At 37.3% G+C, this 28,000-nt stretch overlaps 1 pseudogene; it reads left to right on the forward strand.

The window, feature by feature from the left end:
- Window positions 1-1,990: 1,990 nt before the first annotated feature.
- The window catches only part of LOC128584338 (N-acetyllactosaminide beta-1,6-N-acetylglucosaminyl-transferase-like), a 76,988-nt pseudogene continuing 50,978 nt past the window's right edge, over window positions 1,991-28,000 (forward strand).

The raw sequence follows: 28,000 nt of genomic DNA on the forward strand, positions 1-28,000 counted from the left end.
ACTTAGGCCAAAAGAAGCTACAATGCTTAGTGGAAAACCTGAAGCAGCCTCATGAGTGAGTCACATGGAAACAACAAAGGGTAGTGAATGAATCTACTTTCTGTCACGTTAGAAGGCCAATCCATTGCTAGGAATATTATTATATTTGAAGGACTTAGGGTAGGTATGACAGGGAAGAGAAAGCGTAAAGCTACTAAAATTGAATATCATATAGAATTGATCTCCATTCCTATGAAAACTTTAGCTCCCATTGATACAGGACAGGTGGTGCCCCAGCCAGCTCAGCCGAGCTGAGCTGGAGGACCTGCCTTGGCCATTTTGGTGCGGGGGCAGCCGGCAGAGGAACTAACCAGCTGGAGGGTAGGCAAAAGGTGGGGGGGCTCCCACTTGGGGGTCTCCCACCCCCACCGGGCTTCGGAGGCTCCAATAGCCAAAGGGACAGAACAACTGCTGGGCAGACACCTGCGACTTGGTGTCTCCTTCCCCTTGCACTTATGAATGAATACAGAACCCCCATTTCCTATGCCTAGGTCAATTTCATGTAAGTTTCTTAGGCATTAATTCCGTGACTGGACTGTGTCCATTCATTAATACATTCATTCACATTGCCCCAGCGGAAGACTGTGTTCATTCATTTCCTGGCCAAGGAACCCATGCACCTATATATACCGATAGACAGAGACAGAGAGAGGGATTTTCTCCCTGACTTGGGTTTTCTCTCCAGGAGCTTTAGTGTAAACTTATTCGTTCCTATAAATAGTCTTACCACCAATCTGTGGTCCGCGGATTTATTCTTCAAATCACCGAGACCAAGAACTTGAAACTCCGGTATCAGATTTGGTGAACCAGCCAGGAGGGAAGACAAAATTCTGGTAACATATTCGGTGGCCTATACCGGGACAGCAAACAGAAAGAAGACATCTGTGATGGGTAACATATTCTCTTGTCAAGAGAACACCACTGGGCGGCACCTGTGGCTCAGTGAGTAGGGCGCCGGCCCCATATGCCGAGGGTGGCGGGTTCAAACCCAGCCCCGGCCAAACTGCAACAAAAAAATAGCTGGGTGTTGTGGCGGGCGCCTGTGGTCCCAGCTGCTCAGAAGGCTGAGGCAAGAGAATCACTTAAGCCCAGGAGTTGGAGGTTGCTGTGAGCCGTGTGACGCCACGGCACTCTACCCGAGGGCGGTACAGTGAGACTCTGTCTCTATAAAAAAAAAAAAAAGAAGAGAACACCACTGGGCTGTATTCTGGAGCACTGGGACATGTTTGATCCCCAGATGCTGAAAAAAGAATGTATGGTTTTCTTCTGCACCCAGGCCTGGCCTCAGTATCAACTCTCCACTGGTGAACAATGGCCCCCAGAGGGTACTCTTAATTATGACACCATTTTTCAATTAGATACCTTTTGCAAATAGGAAGAAAAGTGGTCTGAGGTACCCTATATGTGCAAGTGTTCTTTTCCCTCAGGGACAACCCCCAACTGTGTAAGATCTGTCAGATAGATTCTACTCTCTTAGTTGTAGTAACTTCCTCAAATGGTCAGGGATTCTTGAGGGAGACACCATCACCACCTAGTTCAAACTCACCATCTACTTCTCCCACACCTTCCTCCATGTGTTCAGAAACCCCCCAGAGGGAGACTGTCCCAAGAATTTTTACTCATCCTACTGGGACCCCCAGAAGACAACCATATCCTTCTTTGTGTCCCTTGGTTGAGACCAGAAGTGGTTAAAGGGGAAGTGCGCGAGTATACACTCTGTTTTCTCTAGCAGATTTAAAGCAAATTAAAGTTGATTTAGGAACATTTTCCAATGACCCAGATAAGTACATAGATGTTCTCCAAGGGTTGGGACAAAGCTTTGACCTCTCTTAGAGAGATATAATGTTACTATTAGATCAAACTTTAACATTTAAAGAAAAAAAAAAATGAAGTCCTGGATGAAGCTAGGAAGTGGGCTGATTTGTGGTTCATGTCCAATACTGATGGCGGTATGTCTCCTGGGGACAGGGACAGGTACTCCACAGGAAGACAGGCAGTTCCCCTTCAGGATCCCGAATGGAACCCTGAGAAGGAAGGTGACTGGTCATGTAAACATTGTCTAATGTGTATCCTAGAAGGTTTACATCCGTCCAAGAAAAAGCTGGTGAATTGTTCCAAGTTGTCTACTATTTGCCAGGAACAAAATGACAGTCCCTCAGCCTTGGTTGAGAGACTTAGGGAGGCAATGAGAAAACACACCCAATTGACACCTGATTCCATAGAGCATCAAATTATTTTAAAAGACAAATTTATCACTCAAGCGGCTCCAGACATTCAAAGAAAACTCCAGAAATTGGCTCTAGGCCCAGATCATAACCTGGAGAATCTTCTTAAAATGGTCACTATGGTGTTTTATAATCGAGATCAGGAAAAAGAGGAGGAAAAAGAGAAATGATCAAAAAAGAATGACAGCTCTAGTAATGGCACTCCGACAAACAAGCACCTTTCAGGGGCAGAGGGAAGCCAGAGGAGCTAAGAATGAGTGCTTCCAATGTGGTCAGACTGGCCACTTCAGAAAGGACTGCCCCCAGAAGCACCACTGGCTGAACAAGCCACCTGGCCACTGTCCAGAGTGTAGGGGTGACCACTGGAGGGTGGCCTGTCCCCAGAGGCGAAGGCCTCAAGGGACAGTGATACCATCAGCCCTCAAACTGGCCTGAGGGTTCCTGGGGCAGGTTCTCATGGCTCCAGCTTTTGTCATCACCCCTCAAGAGCCCCAGGTTTGCCTCATAGTGGAGGGACAGGAGACAAAATTTCTTCTGGACACTAGAGCAACCTTTTCTGTACTCCTCTCTAACCCTGATCTTTTATCCCCCAAATCCATAACTATACAGGAGGTGTCTGGAAAGCCAATTAACGATTTTTTTCTCTCAACCTTTAAGCTGCAATTGGGATAACTAACTATTCTCACACCTTTCTAATCATGCCTGAAAGTCCTACTCCCGTTTTGGGGAGGGACATACTAACTAAAGCAGGAACAACCATTTGTATAAATGTGAGACAAGAACCTATTTTATTACTAGATCAAGAAACTACAGAGTTAGTAAAACATATCACTTCTTTAGCTAAATTTCAACAAATCCTTAAAAGCTTCCCCACTACATTTTCACATTCAACACCAAACATCTTTTTTCTCCTAGAGATCTAGTCATGATCAAAACTCTTCCCTCTAATTCACCTTCCTTAACCCCAACTTGGGAAGGCCCCTTTTCTGTTATCTTGTCTTCTTCTACAGCTGTTAAAGTTATGGGAGTGGATGCCTGGATACAGCATTCACGAGTAAAATCCTGGAACCCTCCACCATCTACAGAAGCAGACAATGAAGAGAACCAGCTACAGTCCACCTACACTTGTGAGCCGAAGGAAAGTTTGAAGTTATTATTTAGAAAACGGCAAAAAAAATGTTAATGTAGGTTTCTTTTAATGTCACTAAGTTAGTGCTTCTAACCTGACACTGTCCTACCTTTACCTTTTACTGATTATACTAATCAGATTTACATTTTTCAGAAAGCTCATCAAGCCTCACACAGTAAAGATGGTTCCTGTCCAAGATCTAATCTATCATGGACCCCTGGATGGCTCTCCATCCAGAGAAACCCTAACTGCCCCCTCTTATCATCGCCTGATTCAGCAGGAAGCAGTTAGATCAAATCTTCACCCTTTGTCCCTAACAGCAGTTAGAGTTTCTACTCGGGAAGGGAGAATTGATACAGGACAGGTGGTACCCCAGCCAGCTCAGCCAAGCTGCCTTGGCCATTTTGGTGTGGGGGCAGCCGGTGGAGGAACCAGCAGGCTGGAGGGTAGGCAAGTGGGGGGGCCTCCCACTCCCACCCCCTCCCACACCCACTTCCACCCCTACCAGAGTCTCTAATAGCCAAAGAGACCGAACACTGGTGGGGAGACACGGGCACCTTGGTGTCTCCTTCCCCTTGCACTTATGAATGAACACGGAACCCTCATTTCCTATGCCTAGGTCAATTTCATGTAAGTATCCTAGGCCTCAATTCCGTGAATGGACTGTGTCCATTCATTAATACATTCGTTCACCTTGCCCCAGCGGAAGACTGTGTCCATTCGTTAATACATCCATTCACGTTGCCCCAGTGAAAGGGACTGTGTCCATTCATTTCCTGGCCAAGGAACTCGTGCACCTATATAGACAGAGAGAGACAGAGGGTGAGACAAAGACAGCTTTTCTCTCCGACTTGGGTTTTCTCTCCAGGAGCTTTCGTGTAAACATATTCTTTTCTGTAAATAAATTGTCTTACCACTGATCTGTGGTCCGCGGATTTATTCTTCAAATCACTGAGACCAAGAACCTGAAACTCTGGTATCACCATGTATTTTTTAATTAGTGAAAAACTCTGAGCTCACTGTTTTTATTTGGACCCCAAGTCATTTATTGCCATGCTGCATAGTAGTTAGTTATTTAGAAATAATTAATATCATTTGTTGTAATGAGTTTCTTCTTCATCTTGAAAGTATGGGTGTGAATGCACGTGTCTGTTTAATGTAAGCATAACATATAGATCTACTTATTCATTTTCATTACTCAGATTGGCCAATTCTGATAAATCATCACAAAGGAATTAATAATTAGGACCTGGTATGGGTGGTGAGGAAAAACCTGCTTTTTAGCAACCAGATCAGAAGCAAAGACAAATGGATTTAATTGACTTGGAACACAGTAGAAAAATGGAAGTAATGTCAGGGGCTCAAGAGAGCAGAGGCAAGTGGATAAATCAAAATCTTGAACATGCAAGGTCATTATTAGAAATAACAGTGAAAGGATCATGGAGTGATCCAAGAGCTCCGAAAATCTCAAATTGTTAGCTGAGCCTTGAGAGCCTTGGCAAGTTTTCTGCTTCCACATCTTTTCTAGTTCACAAGTCAAACCAGTTAAGGGGGTGGGGGGGGGAGTGGAATGTTTCCTTATATGAAAGAATGTAGCAAAGGAAAACAAGGCATGATTTTTTTATACATTTTTTTACCTTATATTTAAAAAATTTTATAATTAAATATATTTATAATATCAAAACATACATATGTATTTTATAGTTATAAATTATATACAGGGATGTTCATTTTTTTTTATTTCTCTGCTGCACGTTGGAAGAATAAGAGTTGTCTTGGGCCACACATTAGGTACATAAAGACTAACAAAAGCTGAATAGCAAAATAAAGAACTGTGTTTACTCTTTGTAATGTCTGACATCCACATGGGCAGCAAAAAATTCCTCACAAAATCATATGTGGCCCACGGGCTGCAGGTTGGACACTCCTGGTGGTGAGAGACCCAGAGAGCAAGGGAAAAAGGAAAGTGAACATTGTGGAGGTCTTCAAACATTTTGGAACGGGCATGTATGGGTACACAGGGAAGGGAATGCATGGATTTCAAGGCAGGGCCTTGGGGGCCTTTGCATCTAAGTGCATTCAGTTCTAGGAACTGATGATTAGACACTTGTGTTCCTCTCCCTCCACATTTAGATCATTATGGACACTGGGTCCCACTCCACTTCAGAACCACGAAAGCAGTCTCAAAGAGATTGAGCTGTGCTTTATCAGTCAGAATTGAGAACAACTTGCCCAACCCTGAGGATAAAGGTGAAAGTTAAGGTTTTCCTCCGATTGCCTCCCATTCCTGGAGAGCAGAGGTCTCCTGGATCTGTTGAATAAACCCAGAGTAGGTGAATGAAGCAGCTGAGCACCCTGACAGGCTTGACTTCTTGAGTTACATGTGTGTTTTTCAGGCCCAAGTTTAAGAACACTTCCTGGATTCCATCTCCTTACATCACTCTGATGGATTTTCTAATCTCTCTCTAACCTGGCCCAGCCTTAGGCTCCTGCAAGCACTTTGCTACCTGAAGACTGTCTATTTATATAGTCTTATTTACCACTAATACTCAACATGGCCACAGTCTACTGATCACAAAATAGTCACCCTGGGCACACTCCGCATGGTTCACACCCACAGCTCTTGCTGATATTGGTCTTCCTTTAGCCTCTGGCTGGTTGTGAGGTGAGCTGAGTCTCTCTGGTTGTGTCTCCATGGAACTAGTCCATGGAAGCCAAAGGAGTTAGACTCACTGCCTTTATCCATCTTGATCATGCTTATCTGCTATGCTGAGACCACCACTGACCACATGCTTTAAGGAAATGCTCTCTGTCCAGGATAGCACTCATGTTACTCATGGCTCTCCCAAATATACTAGTAAATAAACAATATGGATACTTATTACTTCTGCTTCCTTGGTTACCTATTATTTAATTAAGTAGTACCATGTTAGGAATTTATTTTATGGGTGACAGTATAACATAAAATATACATCCCTAATGCCTGATCTCAAGCAGTGTACAATTCAGAGGTATTGTTACAATTTGCTCCTTTTTCTGTAATCAGCAACTGTGAGAACCATGGTCAAGGATCTATATGTATATGAAAGCAGTACAGCTGAAACTTTTTTATACTAAATTAGCAGGACAGATAATAAATTGAAGATAAAATATAGGCGTCCAGACATATTTCCATATTTACTTTAGATTATGACATAAAACATTGCAATATAATAGTGCCGATGATGTTAATTGTGATGATAATATTAACTACTATAATTTTTGGCTATTTCAGTAGGCTCTTTTAACTCAAACTCAGTATAATTATTCATAATATAATACAATTTTATTCTTGAGGAGAAAACTTCACTAATAATAGTTAATATCTGACTTAATATCACTCAGCCACTCAATCATGACTCCATAATTTGATTCAAAGATGTATGACTTACGGTTCCAATTAATGCTCCACTTTTCTATGGTTAGAAATGCTATTGATATGTCAGTCACAAAATTTCTGTGGTTCCTACTCATAAATAATTTAAAATTTAGTGCTATTTGATAACCAATTCTATCTTCTAGTTAAGTTACTGAAAAAAATATTTCAAAAGACCATTCAACTAAAAAAAAAAAAAAAGAGGGAGAGAAAAACTAGTACCAAACATTGAGAATAATGGCTCTGTGGAGATCCTTGGCAATATCTTTGCAATTGTGAAATTTCTTGATTTGTCTTTCTTGTATTGTTTTAAACCTACATTTTGGTCTAATTTAGACAAAATTGTCCTGGATTCCTAAAAATAATAACAGGTAAAATTACAAAGTTAAATAAGAGTGTCACAAATGAAACTCATGACTTTAAAGGGAGGAACACCAATTATATTCTAATTACCTCTTAAGGAAAAGAATACCACTACAGTTCCTGGATTAATAAAAAAAAAAGGAATAGAAAAGAGAATTTCACATTTGTTTTTCTTCGGTTAGAGTTATGTACTATAAAAAATAGAAATATGAATGAAAATTCTGGCTGGGGGCGGTGGCTCACGCCTGTAATCCCAGCACTTGGGAGGCCAAGGCAGGTGGATTGCCTGAGCTCACAGGTTTGAGGCTAGCCTGAGCCAGAGCAAAACCTCATCTCTAAAAATAGATGGGTGTTGTGGTGGGCACCTGTAGTCCCAGCTACTTGGAAGGCTGAGGCAATAGAATTGCTTAAGTCCTAGAGTTTAAGGTTGTTGTGAGCTATGATGCCACAGCACTCTTCTGAGTGAAACTCTGTCTCAAAAAAACAAAAAAAAGTATGAAAATTCTTATTAGCCCACATTGTCATCCATCACTATTAATGCATTATGACAAATGAATTGGCTAAAATTGTGCTTAGTATGTTCTAAATCATCTCATTCTTTTTTAGAATTAAGAAATTTTTCATTGAAGTGGCTCCTGCTACGTACTGTAGCAGGAATTCTCTTCTACAGATATTAGCAGATTTAGCGGCATATGCAACTCTAGTAAGGATGCAAACACTTCACTGGTCTCCACTATTTGAAGCTGGAATTTTTTAGTGATTGAAAACATAAATTTTCTCACTGAGTAGACATGAATATAAATCCACATTTCTTAACAATGTGATCTGAGGGAAATAATATAAAAACACTAAATATCAATATTGTCGTATATCATAAATCTGTATAACATCACTTTAAGTACTCTTTATGAAAACTGAGTAAGTTTATGCACACTTGCCACATGCTAGCCATTCCATAAACAGTGCTTTATTAAAGATGTCATCATCATCAACTTAAAAGGATGTACTCAACTTCTATGTTTGCACCTACCCTATACTGGCCTCGCTTTTGCACATACAGATGTGAAAAAACAGAAATTTTGGGCTGTGCCTGTGGCTGAAAGGTGTAGGGTGCCAGCCTCATATGCCAGAGGTGGGGGTTCAAACCCAGCCCTGGCCAAAAACTGCAAACAAACAAACAAACAAACAAACAAAAATCCCAGAAATTTCTTCTCATGTAGAACTTCTATTTTTATAGTACAAGACACACAAATAAAAATTAATAAAAAAAGATGTAATTAGTTGCTTGATGTTGAGCACCATGATGAGAATCAAACAGGAGTGGTCAACCAGGTTTGAGAGAAGAAAGGGAATTGTCTGAAATGTTAAATAAGGTGGGTGGGCAAGGAATTACTGAGAAAGTGTTATTTAAATATATGTATCACTTCAAATTTGTATGTGTGTTAAAATATAGAAAATATCTTATATAAGGAATTTTCTACTTTATTCTGTTTTATATTTTGGTATTGAAAAAAATGTATGTCCAATGTAAACTATTTGCATTTGTATTTCTTTACCATATTAACCATATTAATTTGTACACACACATATTTAAACTCACATGCATAGATGTGTGTAAAATATATAAGTATTTTTATATGCATAGTATGTATTTATGTACTTGCTTTTATGCATACTGTCACATATTTACACATATTTGCATCCCCTTATTTTTATATGTGTATAGTATTTTTAAGGATTTTTAAAATATCATTGAATAGTGCATAGGAATCGATAGACTGGTGCATATATGAGACATGTTATAGAGCTAGAACTTGTCAGATATAGTACCTGAAAATAGTTGTAGGTTGCAGTAAAGGGCAACATCTAGAAGAATTCACAGGTTCCAGTTTGTACAACAAGATAAATGTTAGTGACACGCAGGGATATTAAAGTACAGATGGAGACAAGGTCTAAAAAGAAAGATAACATGTTCCACACAGAATGTACTGAGGTTGAATGATCTAGGAGATTTTAATTGGATGTAGAGAAGCACCACGAAGCAAATTCTTATATAGTTCTCAACTTCAGAACAAGATATTATAATACAGAAACCGATTTTGAGTGTTAATCAGATTTGAGACGACATAAGTGGGTGAAATTAGCAAGAAGTGTGTGGTGTCAGAAAAGAAGATATTATTGGAGAATGTGAATATTTAAGAGAAGTACTTGAGAAAAGGAGCCCTCTGAAGCTTGAGATTGAAAGCTAAACTATATAAAGAGAATTAATAGTTTAAAACAATGATCAGTAACTTATACATCTTTGATCAAAGTCTTTTTCTATATTATTATTTCATTAATTTTATGTATTGAGTGCATATTTCCAGTATACAGAATAAATTATAGCAAGGCATTATCAATATCAACAACCTCATATCACTCTCCCATCGGAGAGGCTGATTAAAGTGATGTCCTGGATTTTAGCAGAAGAGAGAGCTTTAAGAAGTATGACAAGCAGGTCATCACTGCATTTCTCAATGATGAGAAGGCATGATTAGTTGGGGGAAGTGCAGACTAATTGCAGTCTTGTATGCAAGACTGGAGTTAATAGGTTGAAAGTAAACAGGTTTTGAGAAGGGAGAGCATGATTTTGAAAAATATATTAAGTACTCTATTAAGCGCCTCCATAGACTTGGTGGTTTGCTCTTTTTTGACACTTCTGCCTACTTGGAATTGTATGCCTAAGTCCACAGCTATATCCATAGCTTGGATGTGAGCTTGGGACTGTATGTTATTCTTCAGTCAGCCTACCAACATAGTACAATTCTGAAAATGGTTATTTCTCCAAAATAATGTGTTTGAATGAATCAATAATGAAAATATAAGGGAAGTTATATGAGAATGCGATTCTTCATTTATTTTTAGTTTTTAGTTTCAGTAGATTTAACATGCTTTTAAGTACAAAGTCAGGGCAGGAAGAAATGGAAAGATTGAAAATATAGACGCATGATAAGTAGGTACTCTGGTCTTGAATGAACTGATGTATGAGTATTGTGGAAAAAGGAGGGGAAGAGAGGGAGTAGAATGAAGAAGGGAGTGGAAAGGATAATCCTTGAAGAAAAGTAGCAAACCCTCTCTGAGAGTGGAAGGCAGTATAAAAATACAATGAATACAGCTACAGATTTAGGCATGATAAAGGGAAAATAACTTTAAATTTTCTATTTTTTGTGAAATGGGAAGTACAGAAGATGGGAGGGTAAAAATGAAGCGCATATTGATTTTGCTTTAGCTCTAAAGACTAAAAGACACTCATATTTAAACAGAAAATTCAGACTTATCATACCAATAGGGAGACGGAGCAAGGCACATTCTCCTATTTAGCCAAGACTTTTATTTGTCTGACTGCAGCTTTTTCCTTCTTTTTACAGTTGTCACAGTTTACTAAATGCATAACTTGGTTTGCATTAAAACGTAAGGTTGCCCTCTTTCTGCAATAATTTGAACTGCAGGATGTTTGCGTGTGATTACATGACACATTGTATTGCCATTTTATGGCAGGGCTTGCTTTAGATTTCCTCCATCTATTTAATGTCTACATTGTTTAAGTGTAAACCTAATGTCTACTTTGTGTGTGTATGTGTGTGAGAGAGAAGAGGCAGAGAATCAGAATGAACTCGAAGAGCTAGAGCACAGAAGACTCCATTGAGAACTAAAATGTAAGCAAGTGGTATTTATTCTTTTTCCTAGAAATACAATAGAAAGTGGAACTATCAATATATGTCGTCTTTTATTGTGAAGCCAATGTTTGTTTTAGTCCTATGTCTGGTAAGTCTAACAAGCAGATATTCAGGAATATACTATTTTAATGTATTTTAAATTAAATATATATGTATATTTGTGAATATAAATATATATGTAAAGGGTGGCGCCTGTGGCTCAAGGTGTAGGGCGCCGGTCCCATATGCCAGAGGTGGCAGGTTCAAACCTAGCCCTGGCCAAAATCAAAAAAAAAAAAAAAAAAAGAAAATATATATGTAAATATGTATTTTAATCTTCCTTGCTTATTGTTTTCCCTAAGCGTTGGCTTGCATGCTTTGCAGTCAGGGACATGACACAGCTCATGTGTGACTGACTGGCTGGCTGGCAAACTGCTGATGTGGCCAATTAGTTGGCTCCATTTGGAAACACCAACATTATGCTTAGAAAACAGTGTTGTTAAGTCAGTCTCTCTCACTCGCTCTTATTTTTTAACTAATTGAGCCAGAAGGAATGGATTATACATATTTGTTGTTTTGCATATAAATTGGAAATTATTCCTTTCCCCCACCTGCGGTTGCAGATAATATTTTCTTCACTTTTGTCTGAGCAGCAATCTCCATTTTTAGATGAGTCCTGACCAAATTATTGGAAAATTATAATGCTTGCTGACAGCCTTCTTAGAAGTGATCAATCAAACTTCCCCAAGAGAAAATTATATTTTTAAAGGAAGCTTTATAACTTTGATGACTTCAAAGGTCAAGTTATTTCTTTTCTTCAATTTAGGGACATGTTCTGGAGTCAGTCAATATTAATTCAACATAAGACCTTCGGCCCGAGTTTCACCTTCTACATTAGCTAACCTAATTAAATGTGTGTTGCTACCAAAATGATGATTACCTTTTTCTTATGGACAAAGTATTGCATCTAGATTTTCTTTCCTTTTTCACTTTTTATTCATTTAAAAGAGAAAATTTATTATTTGTGTATTGATAATAAAATAAAAGAAATTGCCCAGTATGCTTCTGCATTTGATAATGAATTTCAAGGCTTTTTTTTCTTTCTTTTTTTTCTCTATCTACCAGGCATAGAATTGGTTGGACCCTCATGAGCTGCAATCACCTGGGGTAGTGTTTATATCGTCCTTTGATCCAATAACTTGGTGAAAATCATTTAAATTACTGAGTGAGACAAGAGATCAACACCCTAAAATGGTTTCCTGACTCTCTTAACCTCTCTGTTTTCAATAGCATGAACATTGTCCTGAATTAGACTTTGTCCTAACTTTTGTCTTGGACCTCCGGTAACTGGTTCAGATATATTCCTATCCTTTCATTTCCTCAATGTTCAAATTCCAGGGTAATGTTCTTTTCAAATATTAACAATTCTAGGCCTTATTATATTTACTGCATGCACAATTACACATCTAGAATTTTCTTAATGGGAAAATACTGATACTTTTAGAGAACAAGTTTATCCAGTAAAAACTAAGCTAGAATGTAAAGTCATATTGTTCCAATACATTAAATGCCAGTGATGTCAATTTTTGTTTTCAGTGGGATATTCTGAAACAAGACAGAACATTTGGACAATTGTGTACTATTTAACATATTGTTGACGGTCTTCTTTCCCGACATTTAGATTAAAATGGTTCATTTATTGCTTAAGCAAATATTATGAGATGGCTAATTCTGCATCATTTCATTGTGAGTGTGCCGCCCCACACACATATAGAATTGCATACAATCAAATTTGGGTGTGTGTATGTGTGTGTGAAGAAAAAAATGACAGAGCAGACCCAGATTAAAATGTGAAGTAAGTGAAGTGCTACTCTGTTTTATTATGTCATTCAATTCAAAATATTTCAGCCTTGTGTTGATGAGTTTAAGCTAAATAGTTTATGGTCAGTTTCCCAAGTTAGAAATACACTGCAGTGATAATTTAGTAGTGTTTTAAGTCAAAGTCTTCATGTATTCAATTAGGTCTTTTTATTTTTCATGTTTCTTATGTTTTGACCTCTGGGGCCCTGCTCCCCCTGGGCTGGCTAACTCCTGGAGATAGGAAGGGACCCACTGGCCTCACTGGTACCTTTCAGGTGCAAAGCAATCAATCCAGAGCCCATATGCCCACCACTCCTCTAGCTGAGGCTCACACTTAGGACCACTGTTACCCCATCCTAATCACCCCAGAACCAGTTCCAGACAACCAGGGATAACCCTGTGCTCCAGAGTACACTGAAGTCATTCAACGTAGCCAATCTTAAACCTGCTTACCCTGACTTGCCTATCACTTCCTGCAGAAGCACTAATAAAGGCTCTTGCCCACATTTCTTTCTTTCTTTTTTTTTTTTTTTTCTGCCTCTTGAATAATCCTGGTGCTTCTACATGTGGCCCTGCAAGGCTTGGAATGTCTCCTACTACCCTTCGGAACTGTGAGTAACAAAATGCCTTTCTTATGGCATTTACCTTCCATTCTGTTGACCTCATTATCCCTGAATAAGAATAAACCCCACATTTTAAAACACTTCCCTCCAGGGTTAGCTAATAGATGTAACTCTTATCTGAACCAGATCCTTTCCTAATTGTCATAATAGTTTTTAAACATGGCTTTTCACTGGTGAAAATAGACACATGTTTATAAATATAGTGGTTGACATGAGTGGTCTGTAGTGAAATGTATGCTACTCTAGATATGTACATGAGCAGAAATATTTTGAAGATACTCTGCTAGTATGCATTGGATATGCTTTAGTGAAATGGCCCTCTATCTGCTCAGATTTGCAAGTTTTTGATTGCCTACATTTTCAATAGTTTTAGCATATTAAAACTCTGCCCTCTATAATATTGTCATACTTCGTTTTAATAAATGTTAATCAGCAGATCAGAGCATCCAAAAGAAAGAAATCTTGTGTGTCATGTAATTTAGAAGTCATGTTGTATGATCATTTTATGACGTTTTTCAAATAATTCTTTATCTAACAAACGTATGGGACATATTGTCATTTGAGAATGGATTTTATCAGTGGGCTCCAAAATTTCATCAAAAATCTCTCATAATAGTGTAGTCTCAATGCTATGAAATACAGCATTTTTTAAATCTTCCATTCTTTTTTCTTACTATCTGTTCTTTCCTAATGAATATATACAAATTATATTACATACCACCTAAGTCTTTTTCTTATGCTCCTACTATACGTCTGTGACTGCTGGAGATGGACTATGAGACTGAATATAATGATTTTTATTGACGCAAACCAAGCTAGTACTCAATATGTGTGCCAGTGATTGGCATATTCTAAGAATCAGTTTTACTTAACTATCTTGAATATTACTGATATTTCTGCAAATGTGGTTGTAAGTTGTCTGTATACTAATGCTATTGTTCAGTCTCTCACAAATTCCAACTACATGGCCAGAAACTTTATGCCGTGAAAATAACAGTGAACTTTGAGTTAAAATGTCAACTAGCAGATAACATATTAGTTTTAGAAGATAACATTTTTGTAATTAGTAAGATGTGATGGTGAAGTTCTCATATGACATCACCTTGATGTGAAGGAAATAATCTAACGTTTCCTTATTCATAAAATAAAGCATTTTTGAGTAATTATTAAATGATTTATTTAAAATGTGTTTAGAGTATAAATAACACAACATTAAATTCATATTAATTATGTTATGGAAATCACACCACTTTATCTTATTTTTACTTCTTAGTAAATTCAGATAAATAATAGTATATTGTACCAAGTTGTGCTTTATTTGCAGTTATGAACCATTAGAAAGATCATATCCACACGGCATAAAACTAGATAAAACTTAGGATTTTTTTCCTTAATTTCATTTTATTACTCTGGGTATTAAATGTGTGATTAAGATCTTATAATTTTATTTAATTTTGCCTGTATCATACCTCCTCATGGTCTAGGTTTTTAAGAGTTATCCATTATGGAAAAATAGTTAACAATTTTCAGAGAAGCAGCATGCATTCTGAAATGGAGTCTTATTAAAAACATTTGTATTTGTTGTAAACAGCAAGGACGATTTCAAATATTTGCATATTAGAGGAATATTTCTAGGGAGAATATTATTGTTTCCTCCTGAAATGCTGAATTAAATGGATATATCCATACATAATTATCTGAGTGCTTCCACAAGCAACTTTCATAAGAGTTCTACAAGTAACGCAAGGAAATCTTGGCAAGGAAACTGTGACTCTTTCCATTGAGTGTTTGAAGAAAATAGTGTAGTTACATTTGCATAAATAATCATTTGCTAAATCTTTACAATATGCAAGGCCTTATATGGGCACTGGGAAAGGAAAATGCAGTGTAACAAGCAGCCCAGACTTTCAAAAAGTTTAAAATCAAATCTGGAGAGAAATAGATTTATGAACAATTGTTTATATTAGGTAGGGTTTACTGCAGGTCATCTTCCCCTAAACCACTTCATATGAATGATGCTGTGTGCCAGCGAACATTTTTTCTCCTAATGCATTTTTCCAAGAAATTTACTCAACCCTCCTTTTTTGTTGTGGATGGGTATCTCTCTCTCTCTCTATATATATATAGAGAAAAAGAAAAGAACAAAGATCTCTCTCTCTCTCCAGAGAGAGAGAGAGAGATCTTTGTTCTTTTCTTTTTTTTTTTTTTCCTTCCTTGCCCTTTCTTTTCTGAAATTCTTCTGGCTAATACACATTTATTTCTTATCAGGATTACCCTCCAACTGGATATATTTTGAATAATGCTATATTTTCTCTGTGATAAAACACTTATTTAAAAAATAAGAGAAAATACATTCATCTTTTCTTTCTTTCTTTATTTTATTTTTGTAGAAGACTCACTCTGTCACCCAGGCTGGAGTGCAGGGGTGTGATCCTTGCTCACTGTAATCTTGACGTCCTGAGCTTGAGTGATGCTCCTGCTGCAATCTCCCAGATAGTGAGTAGGTAGGATTACTGGAGTACCACCATGCCCAGCTACTTTTCCCCTCCTTTATGTAGAAAGAATGTCTGTTCTGTTGCCCAAGCTGTTCTCAAACTCCTGACCTCAAGTAGTCCTATGGCCGGAGCCTACTAAAATCCCACGTTTACAGGTGTAAGCCACCACATGCACCCATATTCACCTTTGTTTATCTAAGTTTTGCTATTTAACATAAGAAATCGTAAAATAGTATTTCTTATGTGACACAGGTAATGCTCAAGAAATACATAACCTAATGCAGTAAGGGCTTCTCCACTTTTCATTAACTAGAAAGGAGATTTTTGCAAGTACAATAACTTCAGACCATTAAGCAGTCACACTAGTTCTTCAGTCTTAGAGAACACTCTGCTTTGGCCCATAAACCAAGCTTGTTGCTCTCATCAGAACATTGTGTTTTCCTTGGAATAAGCCCTGTAAACTGTTATCTTGAATGCCTAACTATATATTCCCTATGACACCAACAGGAAGCAGAGATTCTCCTGGGCCCATTTGCCTATTTGTTGGATTTTGATCTAAGAAATACTTTCATTCTTGTTTGTCCTCAGTAATACGATTGGAAGAAAGGAGATTTATAACACTTATCTACCTATAAATATGCTGTGCTGCCAATATTTATGAAATTATTTGATATTTCTTAATGCGCAAAGTTGCTGAGACACAATGGCCCATCAACTTTTGACTACCTTTCTGGATGTGGTCTCTTTTAAAAAAGAGGAGGCATCCTGAGGTAGTGTCTTGATCTGGATTCATATCAGGACTCACTTTCCTGGTTGGGGGAAAAGGTATCATAAGTGATATATAGAAAACCAAGTATTTCTGAAGTGCAGATATCGGGAGGGTTAATGAGAAATCATAGCTTCATAAATGAGATTTTTGAAGCTATTTCTTAAATAATAAGTATTATTGCTGTAAGAGGGATAAAAAAGAGTATTCTAGGAGGAGGGAATAGTCTGAAGCAAAGCATGAAAGCCTAAAAGGGACTCATGTTTTGATATGTTTGAAGATATGCATGGCATCGTATTACATAAGGGAACAATTCCCAGTTCCTGAACACTACTGAACCACGGTGTATGGTTCAGTAGTGTGGGGGTGGGGTGGGACACAATTATAAGAGGGACTTTAGCTAGCAAATGTACCTAATTCTTTGTACCCTCAATGAATCCCAAACAATAAAAATAATTAATAAAATGGATTAAATGCATTTTTTAAAACCGTATCTCACATATGGAGTTAGTATATAAGATTGAGAGAGGCTGTGTGGTGGTTGAGAAAATCATTATTATTTTACTCATTTGTGTATTTTGTTTCTAATAGTAAGACAAAAAGGAGAAGTTCAGAGATTGTATAAATGATTACCATGAAGAAAACCTACTCATTTAGTCATAAGGAATAAAATGGAAGAAGCACCTACTCAGACATGGTTCATGTTATTCTATGTACTAAGTCTCCAAATCGCTCCTGTTTATATTCAGATTCTACCCGTGTCTCAAGGACGCACTCAATACCAACGTGCTCTAAGCACCGTGGCCTTTCTAATTTTATTATTATTGCTTTTAAAATTACATTTCTTATTTCTAAAGTATCCGGTTAGTACATAAGATACTGTATTATCATTTAAGAATTTCAGGAGAGAACACCTTATTTTTACAATCACACTATAAGCTATTAAAAAGATGGGGGCAACAATTGCTTTACCTTGCAGCATAGTAAGCGTTTATCAAATACTTGTTCAGTAACAATGATTACAGAGAATCTAGAAGGTGATAGTGTAGTTTTTAGTTCATTACATCTTTTGAAGGTGGATAATTTCAAAGTGCAATGACACCTACGGCAAATAGATACCTATCAGAAGGAAACAATAATTAGCATTTAGTTTCAGGAATCCATCTATCTAGAGAGAATGGTGCCTTCTAAAATCTGGCACTGGTCTTACGCATGTGATGTAATTGCCTATCTAAAGCATGAAAGTAGATAACATTATGTACAATTGCTAACAACAAAAATCATTTTCAAATAAAGTCTCAGTTAACTTGACCAATTAATTAATCACAACTTCCCGTTTGTTAAGCAGTTAGTTTAATTAAAGTGTTCTTATACAAAAATAAAAAATTATTTATTATTTAGAAAAAATAATAAACATCACATTTTTGTGTCAGAGCCCTTCTACAAATTTCCTTTTACATATTCTTTTTTCTAAGTAAAGGAAAGCTTACAAAATACTGAAGGGATATAATAATTTTGTCTGCTTTTTTGATTGATGTCATGATTAAGCAGTGTTTTATTTATTTCTTAGTTCAATGGAATTCAATATAACCTTCATATTAATAATAGTAGCATGGCTTTTACCAGTTTTGATGGCTGAATAAGTTCATTTCTGAATAATGACATAGGCAAAGTTGTTAGAAACATATACACATCACTTCTACATTTATTTGCCCAGCATATATTTAGTGAATACGGAGACACCATACTATACATGTGTGATTGGAGGGAAAACAAACCTGAGATGATCCCAACCATAGTGAAACTTCATTTCTTAGCACTTGACTGTATTTTGCAGCAACTCGACCCTTTTTAATCCTATTTTCTCTGAAAATACTGCCTGCACAAACTTAGAGAAAAAAAAACTTCACAAGTTGTTATCTCATATCAATTATGTATCATTAAAGAAACTCTATTCACATAATTTCTCCTACATAGCAACAGTACATCTTTTTTGTTGTTGAAAACCTCTATTGAAGTAGCTATTGCTTAATAAAACCATCAAATCATGTAGGATTGTCAATTCAACTGTTCAACTTTAATGATTTTTTGTTATAAAATACAGAGTTGCAGAATATTAGCACAGAAAAGGATCTCAGTGTTTAATTAGAGAATCCCAATTATTCTTGTTGACAGGCTAAGTGACCTTATATGGACATCATCTTTGATTAGCACTTGTCCTAGGCAGTGCCATCTTTTTTTACCTAGTATTTGCCAATTTGAGTTAAAAGCAAATATTATCCATGGATACTCTAAGAAAAGGACGTGTGACTATCACATTGTTTAATATAGCTGATTATTATCTCCATGTAACATCTATGGGAATTCTCAGAAGTGAGGGAGGATAACAGACACTTCATTTTACTGTGATGCACCTAAGAATTATACGGCTATTCAAATAATTCTTCTTTTTCAAAGGAGATACTGAGTCTTTGGCTATTGTGCTTTGCTTCAAGCACATTAAAATTTGTTTAAAAGGTGAAAATTTTCAAATAGTCTTTTTTGTTGTTGTTGTTGACAGAGTCTCACTCTGTTGCTCTGGGTAGAGTGCCAACTGGTAGTGTCATAACTCACAGCAACCTCAGAGTCTTGTCTCAGCCTCCCAAGTAGATGAGACTACAGTCACCTGCCACAATCTCTGGCTAGTTTTTCTGTTTTTCTTGTTGTTGTTGTTTGTTTGTTTTAATAGAGATGGAGTCTTGCTCTTGTTTATCAATATGTCCAGAAATACTTGCTAAAATAAATTTCTCATTTTTTTCATTATTATTAATTTAAAACTTTTTATAATTGCAGCTCTTAGCATGCCTTGAGATGATGCACTCAATAAGGCTACTGCTTTGTATGTAAATGTTTGTTTATATAATAAGCTTTTGATCTTTAAGGATCTTGAGGTATAGGACTATTTAAGATGATTTCCTCTGATAAGACATGAAATCATATTAATTTTGGTGAATGTCAAGTGAATGTCAGAGAGCCTAAGAGATATAAAATTCCAGGAACTCACTATTAGCAAAACTTTCTTCTCAGTAATATGCAAGGTTAAAATAGGTCCTTTTAAATAACTATTTTCTGTCAAGTATTTATCTTTTCATTGAGGAGACTTCAGAGTTTCAAAAAATAAGTAACTGAAATTAGTTAGATTAAATAATTTCTGTATAATTTTTTTATAATTTTATTTATTTATTTTTTTATTGTTAAATCATAGCTGTGTACATGAGTGCAATCAAGGGATACAATGTGCTGGTACAATCTCAAATATTCTCATCAAACTGTTCAATGTAGCCTTCATGGCATTTTCTTAGTTATTATATGTAGACATTTGTATTCTGCCTTTAGTAAGTTTCACCTGTACCCATTCTAAGATGCACTGTAGGTGTGGCCCCACCCATTACCCTCCCTTCACCCTAACCTCCCCTCTTGCTTCCCCTTCCTTGGCCCTTTCCTCATAGTCTTGTGCTATATTTGGGTTATAGCCTTCATTGAAAGCTATAATTTAGCTTCATAGTAGGGCTGAGTACATTGGATACTTTTTCTTCCATTCCTGAGATACTTTGCTAAGAAGAATATGTTCCAGCTCCATCCATTTAAACATGAAAGAGGTAAAGTCTCCATCTTTCTTTAAGGCTGCATAATATTCCATGGTATACATGTACCACAATTTGCTAGTCCATTCGTGGGTCGATGGGCACTTGGGCTTCTTCCATGACTTAGCAATTATGAATTGGGCTACAATAAACATTCTGGTACAGATGTCTTTGCTATATTGTGATTTTTGGTCTTCTGGGTATAAACCTAGTAAAGGAATTATAGGATCGAATGTCAGGTCTATTTTTAGGTCTCTAAGTATTCTCCAAACATCCTTCCAGAAGGAACGTATTAGTGTGCTTTCCCACCAGCAGTGTAGAAGTGTGCCCTTTTCTCCACATCCACGCCAACATCTCTGGTTTGGGGATTTTGTTATGTGAGCTACTCTTACAGGGGTTAGGTGGTATCTCAAAGTAGTTTTGATTTGCATTAATCTGATGATTAAGGATGATGAGCTTTTTTTCATGTGTTTGTAGATTGTGCATCTGTCTTCTTTGGAGAAGTTTTTCTTCAAGTCCCTTGCCCACCCTGAGGTGGGATCACGTGTTCTTTTCTTGCTAATACGTTTAAGTTCTCTGTGGATCTGGTTATTAGACCTGTATTGGAAGTATAACCTGCAAATATTTTCTCCCATTCTCAGGGCTGTCTGCTTGCTTTACTTACTATTACCTTAGCTGTGCAGAAGCTTTTTAGTTTGATCAGGTCCCAGTAGTGTATTTTTGATACTGCTTCAATTGCCTGGTGAGTCCTCCTCATAAAATATTCACCCAGGCTGATTCCTTCAAGAGTTTTCCCTGCACTTACTTCAAGTATTTTTATAGTTTCATGTCTTAAGTTTAAATCTTTTATCCAGCGAGAGTATATCTTAGTTAGTGGTGAAAGGTGTGGGTCCAGTTTCAATCTTCTACAGGTTGCCAGCCAGTTTACCCAGCACCATTAGTTAAATAGGGAATCTTTTCCCCCACTGCATGTTTTTAATTGACTTGTCAAAGATCAAATAACGGTAAGTAGCTGGATTCATCTCTTGGTTCTCTCTTCTGTTCCAGACATCTACTTCTCTGTTTTAGTGCTAGTACCATGCTGTTTTGATAACTATTGATTTATAGTACAATCTCAGGTCTGGTAGCATGATTCCTCCTGCTGTGTTTTTATTGCTGAGTAATGTTTTGGCTATTCGAGGTTTTTTCTGATTCCATATAAAACAAAGTATTATTTTTTCAAGATCTTTAAAATATGACAATGGAGCTTTAATAGGAATTGCATTAAAATTATATATTGCTTTGGGTAGTATAGACATTTTAACAATGTTGATTCTTCCCAGCCATGAGCATGGTATGTTTTTCCATTTGTTAACATCTTCAGCTATTTCTTTTCTTCAAGTTTCATAGTTCTCTTTGTAGAGATCTTTCACGTCCTTTATTAGGTATACTCCCAAATATTTCATCTTCTTTGGCACTACTGTGAAAGGAAAGTGTCTTGACTGTTTTTTTTGGCTTGGTTATTGTTGGTACGTATAAAGGCTACGTACAGATTTATGGGTGTTGATTTTGTAGCCTGAGACATTGCTGTATTCCTTGATCACTTCTAAAAGTTTTGTAGTAGAATCCCTAGTGTTTTCCAGATATACGATCACATCATCTGTGAAGAGTGAAAGTTTGATCTCTTCTGACCCTATGTGGATACCCTTGATCGCCTTTTCTTCCCTAATTGCAATGGCTAAAACTTCCATTACAATGTTAAAGAGCAATGGAGACAATGGGCAACCTTGCCTGGTTCCTGATCTAAGTGGAAATGATTTCAATTTAACTCCATTCAACACGATATTGGCTGTGGGTTTGCTGTAGATGGCCTCTATCAGTTTAAGAAATGTCCCTTCTATACCAATTTTCTTAAGTGTTCTGATCATGAAGGGATGCTGGATATTATCAAAAGCTTTTTCTGAATCAATTGAAAGAATCATATCGTCCTTATTTTTTAGTTTGTTTATGTGCTGAATTACATTTATAGATTTACATATATTGAACCAGCCTTGATACTCTGGGGTAAATCCCACTTGGTCGTGGTGTATAATTTTTTGTATGTGTTGTTGGATTCTGTTTGTTAGGATCTTATTGAGTATTTTTGCATCAATATTCATTAGTGATATTGGTCTATAATTTTCTTTTCTTGTTGGGTCTTTCCCTGGTTTGGGGATCAAGGTGATGTTTGCTTCCTAGAATGTGTTGGGTATTATTCCTTCTTTTTCTATATTTTGAAAGAGGTTTAGTAATATAGGTACTAGTTCTTTAAAGGTTTGGTAGAATTCTGACATAAAGCCATCTGGTCCTGGGCATTTCTTTTTAGGGAGATTTTGTATAGTTGATGCTATTTCAGACATTGATATAGGCCTGCTCAACATTTTCACCTGGCTAAGTTTTGGTAGGTGGCGTACTTCCAGTTATTGATTGATTTCTTTCAGATTTTCATATTCTGAGAGTAGAGTTTCTTGTAGTATTTGTTAAGGATTTTTTGAATTTCTGAGGGGTCTGTTGTTATTTCATCGTTACCATTTCTGATTGATGAAATTAGAGATTTTACTCTTTTTTTCCTGGTTAGGTTGGCCAAAGGTTTATCAATTTTATTGATCTTTAAAAAAAAAAACAAACAACTTTTGGATATATTGATCTGTTGTATAATTCTTTTGTTTTCAATTTCATTTAATTCTGCTCTGACTTTGGTTATTTCTTTTCTTCTGCTGGGTTTGGGGTTATAGTGTTCTTCCTTCTCCAGTTGCTTGAGATGTCCCATTAAGTTATTAACTTCGTCTCTTTCCATTTTCTTGAGGAAGGTTTACAGTGCTATAAATTTCACTCTTAGGACTGCCTTTGCAGTATCCCAGAGGTTCTGATAATTCATGTCTTGATTGTTGTTTTGTTCCAAAAATTTGGTGATTTCCTTCTAAATCTCATCTATAACCCATCTATTCTTCAGCATAAGGTTGTTTAGCTTCCATGTTTTTGTATGGGTATTCAGGTTCCTGTTGTTATTCAGTTCAACTTTTATTCCATGATGGTCTGAGACATGCAAGGAATAATTTCTATTTTTATATTTGTGGCCTAGGATGTGGTCAATTTTGGAATATGTTTCACTGGCTGATGAGAAGAATGTGTATTCAGTTTTGTTCGGATGAAATGTTCTGTTGATGTCTGTTAAGTCCAGATGTTGAATGGTTAAGTTTAAATTTAAAGTTTCTTTGCTTAGTTTCTTTTTGGAGGATCTATCCAGCACTGCTAAAGGGGTGTTAAAATCTCCAACTACTATGCAACTGGAGGAAATAGAATTGCTCATGTCTGTCAGAGTTTCTTTTATAAATTGAGGTGTGTTCTGGTTGTGTGCATAAATATTAATAATTGAGATCTCATCATATTGGGTATTACCTTTAACAAATATGAAGTGTCCATTTTTATCTTTCCTTATTTCAGTTGGTTTAAAGACTATTGCATCTGCGAATAGGATTGCAATGCCTGTTTTTTTCTGCTTTCCATTTGCCTGGAGTATAGATGACCATCCCTTCACCTTGAGTCTATATTTGTCTTTTAATGTAAGATGCGATTCTTGGATGCAGCAGATATCTGGCTTGAGTTTTTGTATCCAGTCAGCCAACCTGTGCCTCTTTAGAGGACAATTTAAACCATTCACATTAATTGAGAATATTGATAAGCCTTTCGAGAGTACAGTGGACACTTTTAATCCTTTTGCTACTGTGGAAGTTGGAATTTGATCAAAATTTTCTGGGTGGGTTTACTTTTGTGGTGGAGGATTATGCTGGTCTTTATGGAGCATGGGTCTGAGAATATCCTGGAGAGCTAGTTTAGTTATGGCAAATTTCTTCAACATGTGGATGTCATTGAAGTATTTAATTGGTCCATCATAAATGAAACTCAGTTTAGCTGGGTACAGGATCCCGAGTTTAAAATTATTTTGTTTTAGGAGATTAAAAGTCGATGACCATCCTCTTTTAGCTTGAAAAGTTGCAGCAGAGAGATCTGCAGTTATTCTAATATTCTTCCCCTTGTAGGTGATGGTTTTCTTTTGTCTGGCTGCTTTCAGAATTTTCTCCTTCATATTAATTTTAGTGAAATTGATTATGATGTGTCTGGGGTATATCTTATTTGGGTTGAGTCATGCTGGAAATCTGAAACTGTCTGCTATCTGAATTTCAGAATCTCTTGGCATGTCTGGAATGTTCTCCTTCATAATCTCATAGATAAGAGACTCTGTGCCTTGTGAAAACACTTCATTGCTTTTGGGGATCCCTATAAGACAAATATTGATTTTCTTTGAATTATCCCAGAGCTCTCTGAGAGCTCTGGTTTTGCCCTCCATTTCTCTTCCTCTTTGAGAGTTTGGGATCGTTCGAAAGCTTTGTCTTCAATGTCAGAAATCCGTTCTTCTGCTTGCTCCATTCTGTTACTGAGGGATTCTACTGTGTTTCTCAGATCTTTGAGGACTGCAACTTCTTGTCTCAATGTGTCGAAATCTTTGGTCATTTGGTCTTTGAATTCTTTGAATTCTTGAGATATCTTTTGGGTTACTGCTTAGAATTCTAATTTGGTCTTATTTGCTATCCAAATTCTGAATTCAATTTCTGACATCTCAGCTATTTGTTTGTGCATGGGATCTTGTGCTGTGTCTGCCCCATTGATCCTTGGGTGAGTTGATCTACTCTGATTATTCATATTGCCAGAGTTTTTCTGTTGATTTCACCTTGTGATTGTTTTTCACCATTGCCTCTGTCCGTCCTCAGAGTTGGGGAGGTGTCTCTCCAAGATTAGACCCCAGCGGGATCACTCTATTGTTGCTGGATCTTTGTAAGGAGTGACCCTGTGTAGTTCCTAAAGGGGCTGCCCTAGCTAGGGAGTTCTGGTTGTGGAAGCACCTTCAAAGTGTGACACACCTGTTGCAGGTGTGTCACATCCAGCAACAGTGCAGGAGGTGGTGCACATGATTCTGGGAATGCCTGGTGCCCAGTGACTTTGGCATAGAAAGCCCAACCTCCAGCAGTCTCTGGCCAGGGGAAGGGCTCTGTGCAGAGGCAGGGAGGGCTCTGGAGGGCATATGGCTACCAGAGTCCCTGGCCAGATGAGTGGGCTGGTGTGGAGGTAGGGAGGGTATAAGAGGGAGGAAGCAGTGTTGCATGGCTCCCACAGTTCCTGCTCAGGGCATGCGGAGGCCCGGCGGGTGTGGGTCACAGGTCTGGGGTCATGGAGCAGCTCTTATGGTGGTCTGGGCAGAGCCAAGCCCAGCAGTTTGAGGTTGCTATGAGTTGTGACACCACAGCACTCTACCCAGGGCAACAGCCCGAGGCTCAAGTGTGCCAAAACCGGTCTCACTCAAGCTGTAAGGAAGCTCAGTCCCTGCCTTTAGTCTGCTCAGTCACTAGGTTACTAGCTCCCACCTGATTCTTGCTCTGTGACCCTGAGGACGGAGCTTGCTGGTGGCTCCCAGTGGCCCACAGCCGAACACTATTAGCTGCATCAGGTTCAGCGGCTCAGTCTGGGGCCCTAGACAATGCCCAAAGTTCTCCACACTCCTGCTCAAGCTCTCCCCAATGTAGTTCAACTGAGTGCCAAGTCTAAAAACACCGAAACAGTTCACAGGTAAGGCCTTTCCGGTTTGCAGTCTCACTGCTGCTTGTACTTACAGCTCTGGCAGGATTAGGTCAGTCATACACAAACCACTTGCCAGTTTTCCACTGTTTTTGTCCTCCTCTTGGGGTTCAGAAGTCCCTTGCTGACTCTCTATCTCTTCAAAGGGCAGATCCCACCAGCCAGAGATGCTTCGAGTCTTATCTCCCCAGACTCACCATGCCCTGTTACAGGGAAGCTGTTACTCGGCTGCCATCTTGGATTGTTCCTCCATATCTCTTTTCATCTTAACTGAAAATTATTACTCCATTTTGCTTGAACATTCCCACATCTAGATGGATGTTTCAAGTGGACTGGAAGCTGAGGACTTCACTAAGCACTGCCTTTAGTCTGCTCAGTCACTAGGTTACTAGCTCCCACCTGATTCTTGCTCTGTGACCCTGAGGACGGAGCTTGCTGGTGGCTCCCAGTGGCCCACTGGGTCGTTTTTTTTCCTCTGTATAAATTAAAACATTGACATTGAGATTTATGAAATGAGTCACATGGACCATAGCAAAATTATGGCAAAGCCCACAGCAATGATTCCAGTAGCTCCTATGCCATTGTTACACTTTCCAAGAAAACTAAAGATTCTTAGTTATTTATTTCACAATCAGAGACTTGCACATATATTTTACTTTGCAGAAATCCTTTGAGACCAGGTGACCAGAACTGAATAATATTTAGAAGGTGAAAGCTCATAATGTTTTCTCATTACCTAGCATCCCACATATAGATATTTAATCAATATATCTTTATTTGAACAAAGGGCAGTACAATTTACTTGCTTGTATTGCCCTTTGTTCTATTTGAAAAGGTAAAAGGAATTAGAGTACAAGATTGTTTGGGAGCAACCTTCTCAGGAAACTGTGCTGTGTTATCTGGAAATGTATAACAATATAGGCTACTTCAGGCTGATGGGCTCTGTGATCCTATAATAGCAAATGTCTTTTGCTATAATAGCAAATGTCTTAAAACTCCAAGATCAATTTTATTTGTTTTATAATTAAAAATAATCAATTCAGAAAACTGGCAGGTTTATTACATATTTTATTTTAAACTCCCAAGCACTACTTATTAAGCCCTCTATTTTGCAGTGCTACTTAAAAATTTTTAAGTTAGATATGTACATAGTTGCTTTGTATTAAACCATGTGGGCATTTTAAATCTATAATTTCGGGTTAATATTGAATTAATTAATTCCTTTAAGATAAAAATGAAGAAGAAAATAAACTCAAGCCTTTATTCCATTTATTTTGTGTATTCCATGATAATGTAATTATGCAATCAGTAATTAATCACTTTCTAGCCAACAATGAGCATATTGTAATTCTGGAAAGTAATGCATTCTGTTAAAATGGTTGAATAATAACCAACTGAGCTTAACATAAACATTAGGATAGAGAAGAGGGAATGAAAATACATTGTGCTCCTCCAGAAAAGTCAATACAAAGTAAATTAATATACAAATATGCAAATTCAAGGATGTGATCCTTGAATGTACTTTATAATAAAACACATTTTGCTAAAAGGAGTTTCACTTGAGGTTCCATAAGGATGATCTCCTTACCTGTTATGGACTTCTAATATCTCTCAATAATTTAATCACCAAAATATTTTGGATGATAAAATAACATAGGCTAAAAGAAGTGGAACTATGTATATAATTTCAAATGAATTGTGATTGATAGCTAATATTATATTAAAACAAAATTATGTTATACGTATTCCATACATTCCATACACAAAAGCAATTGCCATTTTTTACCTACTAGAAAAAGATATTTTCATTTAACTTCTACCTGGCCCCTTTTAGAAATAGCCAGAATAAAATAAAAGAATAAGGGAATCCTACCTTTAATCTTTAAATTTACCCATTTACTTGTTATCTAGCACAAATTACTGAATCCTTGAATATTTTGAGATACTCCACAACATTTTTGTTTAAATAAAGTGTGGTCATTTGTAGATTGAGCCTTGAGATACAAATAAATGGTAGCAAATTATAGGCAAACAGATTTATTTTCTTAATCCACTTCTCCAGTCACTCTCACTAAGTACCTATCTGCCAAACATATTTGTTTTAGTGTATGTACTTAT

Source organism: Nycticebus coucang, chromosome 4 (genome assembly GCF_027406575.1).
Source record: "Nycticebus coucang isolate mNycCou1 chromosome 4, mNycCou1.pri, whole genome shotgun sequence".
Lineage (NCBI taxonomy): Eukaryota > Metazoa > Chordata > Mammalia > Primates > Lorisidae > Nycticebus > Nycticebus coucang.